Source organism: Dermacentor albipictus, chromosome 1 (assembly GCF_038994185.2).
Source record: "Dermacentor albipictus isolate Rhodes 1998 colony chromosome 1, USDA_Dalb.pri_finalv2, whole genome shotgun sequence".
Lineage (NCBI taxonomy): Eukaryota > Metazoa > Arthropoda > Arachnida > Ixodida > Ixodidae > Dermacentor > Dermacentor albipictus.
Genome location: NC_091821.1, coordinates 448,943,229 through 448,952,139, shown reverse-complemented (window position 1 = coordinate 448,952,139; position 8,911 = coordinate 448,943,229). Strand labels below are relative to the sequence as shown.

The 8,911-nt window shown below is 45.9% G+C and overlaps 1 long non-coding RNA gene across 1 annotated transcript; it reads right to left on the bottom strand.

Annotated features, from left to right (window-relative positions):
* Positions 1-6,638: 6,638 nt before the first annotated feature.
* On the bottom strand, positions 6,639-8,225 carry LOC139059274 (uncharacterized). The gene is made up of 2 exons (XR_011514043.1): positions 8,155-8,225; positions 6,639-6,780 (listed from the first exon to the last, which is right to left on the bottom strand). It is a non-coding gene; the product is annotated as an uncharacterized lncRNA (long non-coding RNA).
* Between the last annotated feature and the right edge of the window lie 686 nt (positions 8,226-8,911).

The following is an 8,911-nucleotide window of genomic DNA, read 5'->3' as shown; positions in this document are numbered from 1 at the left end:
CTCATCGAAAAGACGCACCAGCTGTTCGTAACAGCTGATATTCCTGAGGTGACGCCGGTCACTCAGAAGTGAAGCTGCGTATTCAGTTTTCGTGGGACGCTAAGCTGGTGATAGCGATAACCTTTTCCATAACAAAACTCTTGTTGCGAATCAATTGTTGCCGTTTTCTAGCGACATAATTTTTTGTTGTGTTGTCGCAGGCTTGCCAAGAATAATTACAGGGACATCATGGCCAAATACTGCATTTTGAGACACTGCGGCATGCGTGACTGCCTTGAGTTGAGCTTCTTGTAACTCAGAAAGTTTTCAATGTCAGCTTCCTAACAATGTGGTTGCTAAACTGGTGGACATGGCTGTAGCTAGTCCTCTTCTTGACCAGCTCGTGTTCTTCGATGACCGTTTCCTTGTGCAATTCTTCCTTGCGGGCATCCTCCATCCAGTTGACGCTGTAGCAGTTACAAAAACAAGTACAGTAACGCTCAAGTCGTTATAATAGGCCCACGAATGCTCGATAGTGTTCGCTGCTGTCATAGCGTAGATATTCATGTTACCAGGGGACGTATAACATAAAACTCTTCAGTCTATTTTTATTCCAGTGTCCTTACGCCAAGCTTACGTAGCCGCCGACGTAAGCACAGGGCGGTGACCCGCAGCGTTGCCTGAACAGCGCAATGAAACACTCCTCGTTTCTAGCAGGTCACTTTGCTTTGCATTCAAAACGAATAGTGGCCTACAATGAGAGGTTGTTCTTATCTGATTGACTGACAAGAGGCGACGAGCGCGCTCAAGTGAAGATAGTTTCGGTGGGGCTGAGCCAGCGGAGTGAAAATAGACAATCGGATGAGGAGGGTGGTGCTGGCGGCTGCGATTAATCTACATGTTCCGCCTTATGCTATGTTCAGACTACGTTCGTAAGGCGCCGATTTTTCGTAACATGCGTAAGCGGAAGCGCAACAAGCGTATGCGTCTAGTTCACACTGCGAACGTAATGGTACCAACGTGCGCAATTCACGCAAAAATCGTGGGTGAGAGTGTTAAAGGGTCGGCAACATTTACGACTGTTATATTACGACCGTTGCGACACAGCCAATGAGCGATAAGCTTTCGGTTTTCAACAACCGGAGACGACACTTCCGTCCTCCCGCCTGCAGACAGCTCCGGGCGCGGGAAGTGCCATTCCGCCATTCCGTGCGCACGATTAGGTTGGCTGTGTTCGTGAAAGTTTGTGCAGTGCGCCTTGCGAGACTTTTTTCAGTTCATCTGGTTTATCCGCCGAGGAAATCGAGGGCCGCAGATGCGTGCTCCGAACTTCGATGAGTGGTCTCACTAGGTTTTCTAGGAAGCGGAACTGCTGGGGCGACATGCGCATGAAGTTATGAAACATCGCAGCGTCAACTCGGAGCTTGGCGAAAGGGTTGTGAAAATCGCCGTCTACGGCCCTATCGAGAAATACTTGCCGCACCCAAACCCTTCTGCGTCGCCTCCGTCGTCTTTGGGCGACTGAATATATGACTTCAAGTTTGTTTTGAGCGTGAATTTCTTCGATCTCGGCCAGCGCTCGCATGTTGACAGGAGTCATATTGGACCGCTGGTGACGTCGATTCTACAGTTCCAAATTTGATTGGCCTGTTTTAAAAGCCGTAATTTACGCAGCAGTAAATGTGAAAAAAGGTGCCGGCTTAACTGCCGTAACGTTTTTTACAGCCGTTACGTTCGATACGCCGAAAGAGCTGTTACGCGCGTTACGACCGTAGTGTGAACATAGCTTTACTCAGCTTGCAGTGGCTGGTCGCAAGTCGTGGCGGCATGGAACGGAAGGTTAAGAATGTTGCTAAAACGGATCCTCAGCAAAGAAGAGTTGGCAGAGTGTCGTATTAGTGTCGGAAGGGCTCGATAGCGGTATACTGCCAGGCAAAAAGTTTCTTATGCGCAAATAAATCCATCCTCTCTGGCAAGTACGAATAACCAGTGCCTGAGCGATCGATGGGCAGTCATCTGCTATTACTTTCGGAACGGTGCGATGTCCGGCAATTCAGAAAAGAATTCAGCCTTGTTCTGCGTAGTAGTGCATCGTTGACGCATACACGTGACTTTAATGTGGTGAGTTTTCGCGGTTTTGTGACGTCGTGTCACAGGCAAAGTGAATCCAGCCCAAAAACTTTTGACGAATAGCACAGGGCTAACGGCGAAAGGCACCGAATAAGAAATGATTATTAAAGCGAAAGGATTTCTAGGCCCATGGTGAAGTTTGTGTCAGCAGACCTGACCGCCCGAGTGTCGGCCGAAGCGTCATCACGGCATATGAAGATAGATTAAAGAATGAAAAATAATTGATGGTGACAGTTAATTAATGACAACGTTATAATAGAGATTGGTAAAGGTTAATAATGACCACTAATGACTCCGAAATGACTGGTTACGACGGCTTGTAATGGTCACAATTGATCAGAAATGAGTAGAAACGTCTAGTATAGAGTAGTAATGACTAAAATGACTAATAATGACTTCTAATGACTGCGAAAGAAACAATATGTCTAAGGACGGCTTGTAAAGACCTCAATTGATTACAAGTTACTAAGTATGCTTACTAGCGAGCAGTAATGACTAACAATTACTGAAATGACTGTAATGACTACTAATGACTATGAAATGAGTGATATGTTTAACGACAACTTGTAGCGACTACAATTAATTAAGAATACATAAATTGCTTCGTAGTGAGCAGTAATGACTAATAATGGCTGAAATGACTTGTAATGACTACTGATGATAACGAAACGACTAGCATGTCTAACGACGGCTTGTAATGGCCACAGTTGATTACAAATGACTGAAAAATGCTCATTAGTGAGCATTAATGACTAACAATGACTGAAATAATTGGAAATTACTAGTAATGACCAATATGTCTAAAGACAACTTGTACCGACTACAATTATTTAGAAATGACCAAAAATGCTTAGTAATGACCAGTAATTACTAATAATGACTTAAATGACTTGTAATGACTACTAAGGGCAATGATCTGACCAACATGTCTAACGACGGTTTGTAATGACCACATTCGATTACAGATGACTAAAGATGCTTAGTAGTGAGCAGTAATGACTAAAAGAAAGAAGAGAAAGAGGAGAGGCGAATGACAGGAGGAAGAGTGGGCTTTCGCCGTTCACATCTCAAGACAGATATTAAGGGAACCTGTAATTCTTAAATTTTTTTATTCGGTCTATTAATGCTTAATAAGTGCGTACGCGTCATATCAGATGGGGAGCTATCGCGGTTTTCGTGACGTCGTCTGACAGACAGGGGAAGTGGGGCTTGCCCGAACATCTTTTCACCACTGGGTGATTACAGAACTGTAATAAAATAAATGGCTGTGGCTTAGCTAAGGTTAAGCCCAGGATGCGAAGCATACTAGCCTTTATTTTAGTTGTTGTGCTTTGCATATTGCAATCACTTAGTTCAGCCCTTGGGCGCAGCCGGGCAGCCACCATTTAACCACGTGACGTGACGGCACGACAGCCGGAGGAAAAGCTGGGCCCCAACTCGCGCGGTCGCGCGCGGCCGCAGCCACCACCTGACTCCCGCTCCTCCCGCTAGGGGCGCTGCGCCGGCGCGTAACGTCACGGTCACACGCCGGCGAGCGCGTGACCGTGCCAGATGGTCACCTTCCGGCGAGCGCACGAGCTGAGACTCGGCTATGTAGCTACGCGGCCGCAAGCGAGCGCACGAGTTGAGCCTCCGCTTTTGCAGCTGTTATGACGTCATATGGTAGCTACGCGGCCACGCGCGGCGCAGCAAGGAAGAGCGTGGTTGTGCGGCTAGTATGCTTCGCATAAAAAGTTTGGAACAGCTTTGCCATTTGGCGCCCCAGGCAGCTGACCTTTAAACATGGAGCCAAACTCGCAGGCTTCGATGTAGATGACCATCTTCGAGAATTTGTTGTCTCCGTGCATTTTCTTCGTGAGATGATTGAATTTTGTTGCGCACGGCATGTCCCGTGGGAAAACGGGAAGGCCCAGTGCACTGTAGTCTGTGAAGTTGATAAAGATATCATTGTGGGGACCACTATATAGCCATATTTTTACAGCTTCCGCCTTTCATTTTCTTGTCTTGGTGAACGTCTAGAAGTTTCTCTCGTGTCACGAGGTCCCCAGTGTAATGCTTGGGAACCCCTTTGTAGACGCCTGGACCTTTCGGGTGATTGATGATTGCTCCGGGCGTCGAGTTCGTCTTGTTCTGGGTGATATCGTCTTTAATCATGTCAACAATAGGCTCGTCAAAAATCCCGTGGTTGCGCAGCGCTTGGTGTTCATGGCGCATCAAGCGCTACGCAACCACTACCAACTTCCGCTTGGCGACGGTAGTTGGTGTAACCGTTCCAACCGGCCACAAGCAGTGCCCATATGTTTGGCTCGTTATCTACGTTTTGTTAGCGCGAGCTTGCTTTATTTACGCCTATTGCAAACGCCAAGAAAAGGATTAGCCGTGGCAAGGAAATCGGACTTCAGGGTGGCATACTCGCTGTAGGATGCTAGCTCGTGTAGTTTAAAACAATCTGGGGGTTTTTTTAACAGTACTAAAATCTTGATACAATGCCTTCTCGGAATACGCCGTATTCGCTACACTCAGTACGCTGCAGTAAAGATATCCTGCGAGAAAAGAAAACAGCATGCGAACAGAATTTTTATTGCCATACGACAAACAGTAGGGACAACGACAAAATTACAGAATTTTCGAGAATAAGTGATCGAGTCACTTGGTGTGATTAGCGCTTAGCCACTGTAATCGCAATTCTTTCATTGTTTTCTTGTTATATCCAAAGTGTTGTGTTGCTGTTCCAGACAGTGAAACCGAAGGACATCATTGAGTTTCGAATTCCACATGCTACTGAAACGTTCATTTATGATAGCAAAAAACCGCCCCGAAAGGCGTTGGTTCTGGGTTCGATCCACGGACCAAGACGTATGTTCAAGAACGACAAAGCTTTCCGAGAAACATGTATGGGTTTCTTTTGTAGCTTTGTGCTGTACTCGGGTGGAAGAGAATTTTACTCTTTCAGAAAGATTCCAGTTGCTTTCTTTTTCATGACAGGCTTAGTGATATATGCAACATACCACCCTGAATATACCACCCTAAACATACCACCATACCACCCCGAATACCATACCAACACATACCAACACACCTCCATAAATTCTGCAGTGAAAAACTGTCATCGTTTGTGCTGCCTAACATTAAAAGCGTGCGGCTCTTTATCTTGAGATTACCAGATGAATGGGTGCTTGTGTATCAAGTGATCATGCGCGTTTGCACGCGGGCTAGTAGAAGAGGGTCATGACTTTTTTTGTTCCCTGGAAAAAAATGCATTACATCTTGTGCCTGATAAGGGCTACTCTTTGCTATTGTACTTCAAAAAATTGAATACAAAGCGTGTTGCTCTTTATCTTGAAATTACTAGAAGAATGGGGGCTTGTGTACGAGTGATTCTGCGCGTTTGCATGCGCGCAAGTAGAAGAGTGTCGTACATCTTTTTGGTCCCTGGTCCTAAATTTATTACACTTCCTTCTTGAAAAGCACCAAGGGCTACCCTCTTCTAATGTACTCCGAAAATGAGATAGGAGAAAGAGTGAAATAAAACTTTGAAAAAGAATGTCACTATTGCAGAATGCCGTTACAACGGCGGTCGCCTTATGCCTTCTAAAAAAACAGTATCGGCAATAGTAGTGATGATATAGGCAGACGTCCGAGCAATATCGCAAAAGGGCGAATACATTTCTCGGTATATCACGCAAAGTGTAACTTCTTTCCACTTAGCGTTACAAAATTTAAGCAAGAAACGTGTTATCGTATTCATACAAACGTTAAGTATGCTTAGCGACACTGGAACTAAAGCGCTCTAGAAACAGTAGAAAAGCGAAGCAGACGCAAATGTTACAGAGCTATCCAAGCACTAAGGTCCCGCGCACTAGCCGTAAAGCATGGCGCTGCTGTCACGTTGTTTGCATTATTTCCATGCGATGCGGGCGCTTGTACTGATTCTGGCAGCTGCGCTTTGTATTCACGTGTCAGTGAATGCACCGAAATAATATGCTTCTGTTTGTGGGAGTTGAGCAGAAGAGCTTGTTATTCAACCGGCCATAGCGGCGTATATCTTTTCCCCTGTGCAGTGAAAAAGGTAGTCGGGCCCCTATACTCTTCTCCATATTTAGCAGGCCACGGCACGGATTCTCCGCAAGTACATAGAGAAAGAAAAAAAAAGTTAAGAGCGGCTACTCCCATACACCCCCAGCGGCCCAATCGAACCTAGCGCACCTGGCGGTTGATGAGAGCAACTGGCCTGCACTTCCTGTTTCGGTTCCGCTGGCGCGAAATTTGGATTACCCCGCGTAACCGACCTTGGGCTGTCGCGGAAGCTTGTCATTTCAGACCACTTTTCGTCATCCAAATGGCAACGCTTTTATTTGTCGCTTTGATTTGATTTGATTTTGTCTAGTTCAATATTTGGTGTGAATTGAGGTAGTAACGCAATTTTTATTTCGATTAAGATGTAACAGATGGAGATAGAGGTAATCATAATTCACTACGGCTTTATCCATCGCGCTTGTCTTTTGTGTTTTGGTACAAGCGCTCATATGTATCAAAGAGACAGAGTTTCCGCAATGTTTTTATTGCAAGTCAAGATAGGCTTCTTCTGGGTTCTGCCGTTGTCAAAGCACCACGACACACTGCAGTAGCTGCCGTAGCTTGGACCGCCGGACGGCATGGCATCAGCACGGTCTGAAAATGTCAATAAGTGCACGCTTCATTATTTACCAAAAACATATGCACACGTCATAACTGTACCAGAAAACCGCTTTGAATGAATAGCGAACCGATGCATAATATAAAACCACCGACACATCCTGACCTCTGACCCATATAACCCGGACTTACAAGGATAAATGTTGATACCCCGTACAGGGGTGTTCAAAAGTTCCCAGGCCGCTTTCCCATTTAATCCCATGGAGGGCATCGCGGCCTGTGAAGTTTTGGAACCCCTGTACGTACTCAGTATAAGGAGTACATTGGTAGGCAAAATAGCAGTTCACATAAGCGTGATGAAGATACATTCGAAACGTCCAAATACGAGGCCTTTGTTCAAATGCGCGCCACGCCACGCCTACGCGACAATACGTTGTGCAATGTCTTCGCCACAAAAAAATGATAAGGAACCGAAAATTTCTAGAATGCGCAGTACTTCCCAACACGGCCGCCGCAATAAGTACGTGCAGTAGTCACTGGTGACTTTTCTCCACCGTTACTTTTCTGTATAAACAATCCGCACGGACGCATACACCAACGTCCGTCCGTGCGCCTTAGATACACACCTCGCTAAAGTACCAAACGCAATAAGCTATGCTCGCTGTTTATGTCACATGCCATTGTTTGCAAGCAATATCGTTAAAATATTCAGGAGCCTTTACTCTATAAAGGAAACGAGCAAGCAAAACTTCGCTACAGCGTGCCTAACGTCCTGCTTTATTTAGGTAGCGCCCGTCCCCGGAACGCCGTTTTCGGACTGAATCAGCGTGGCGTCTTTTATGTTCTTTCCAGCGTTCGTCAGCCTCTAGAACGGGCCAACGAAAAGACCGTCAACCGTGACGCGATCATTTAAACGCGGTTTAGGAATTCAATTTTCTCGAAACCGGAATTTTCCTGAAATGCGCAATTCATGATATCGACCTTAAGCGTTGTCCAGCAGATCATTTTTAATCCGCCAACACGAACTATTTCAATGGAACGCCGATACCGCGGTTATCGCAAACAGCGCTGGGCAAGAACGGTTTAACCTCGCAAACCTAGACGCAGCGTCTCGATGGCGTCTGACAAGCTGCGAGTCGCAGTGCAGTGCACAGCCGTGAACCGGTGGAAGGTAATGGCAGCTCCGCGTCGTTTGATTATTTTCACGGAACGCAACCAGCAAAGATTATGCCGTTCTCGGTGGAGATAGCAAGGAAGTACAGCTCACCCCTCTTGCTACGCGTTTCTTGAGGGGGATGCTTTTCGCAATGTTCGCGTCTCGCTGCCTCATATAGAGCCGCAAACTACTTTTTTTAGCGAACCTCGTCGCGCTCACAATTACTCCAAGCTTCGCTTAAAAACGTGACTCACCTTTCTCACACACAAGAACACCGCCGCAGCCGACGTTCACGAGACGTTGTTGTTGTTGTTGTTGTTGTCCTGAGTGGCTGTGGCACATACCCACAGTGGGGGATTGGCCAAGAATCGGGCGGTTTAATTAGGTGCCTAAAATAGTAATGATATCAAGGGAGTTAACAATTTGGGCGTGTGAGTTTAAAAGGAAGCGTTTTGTGTTTGGAGAAAAAAGGAAATAATCAGATGAAAACGGGGTATAAGATAATAATAATAACAATAATAATTAATAAAAGATAAGAAATAAAAGAAAGCTATGGTTGGGAGGGAGAGCGATCAATCTAACATGGAAATCGATTAGTTTCGATGAGGTAATTTTGGATCGCCAAGCAAACGTTTCTGTGGCTGAACCCAACAGTGGAGGCTCCAAAAGATAGGATCACAGGCACTGATAAAGTCAGACCAATAGAGCGAAGCGGGATTTCGAGTAGTCGTTTTCTTATAATAGAAAAACGTCTGCAAGACAACAAGAAATGATCGATTGTCTCCGCTTCGCCACAGAATGAGCATAATGGTGAGGGGACCAGACCAGACCTGTGGAGGTAGAAGTTCAATGCAGGTATACGGCAGCGCAGCTTCGTGATGGACACTTCCATTTTCCGTGTTCGGCAAAAATTTCTGTTCCAAGGGTGCAGGAGATGTCCGTAATCCACAGAGTTAGTAATTGCGGAGCCTGATATTGACTGTATAATGATACTCCTGCGAAATCTAGCTG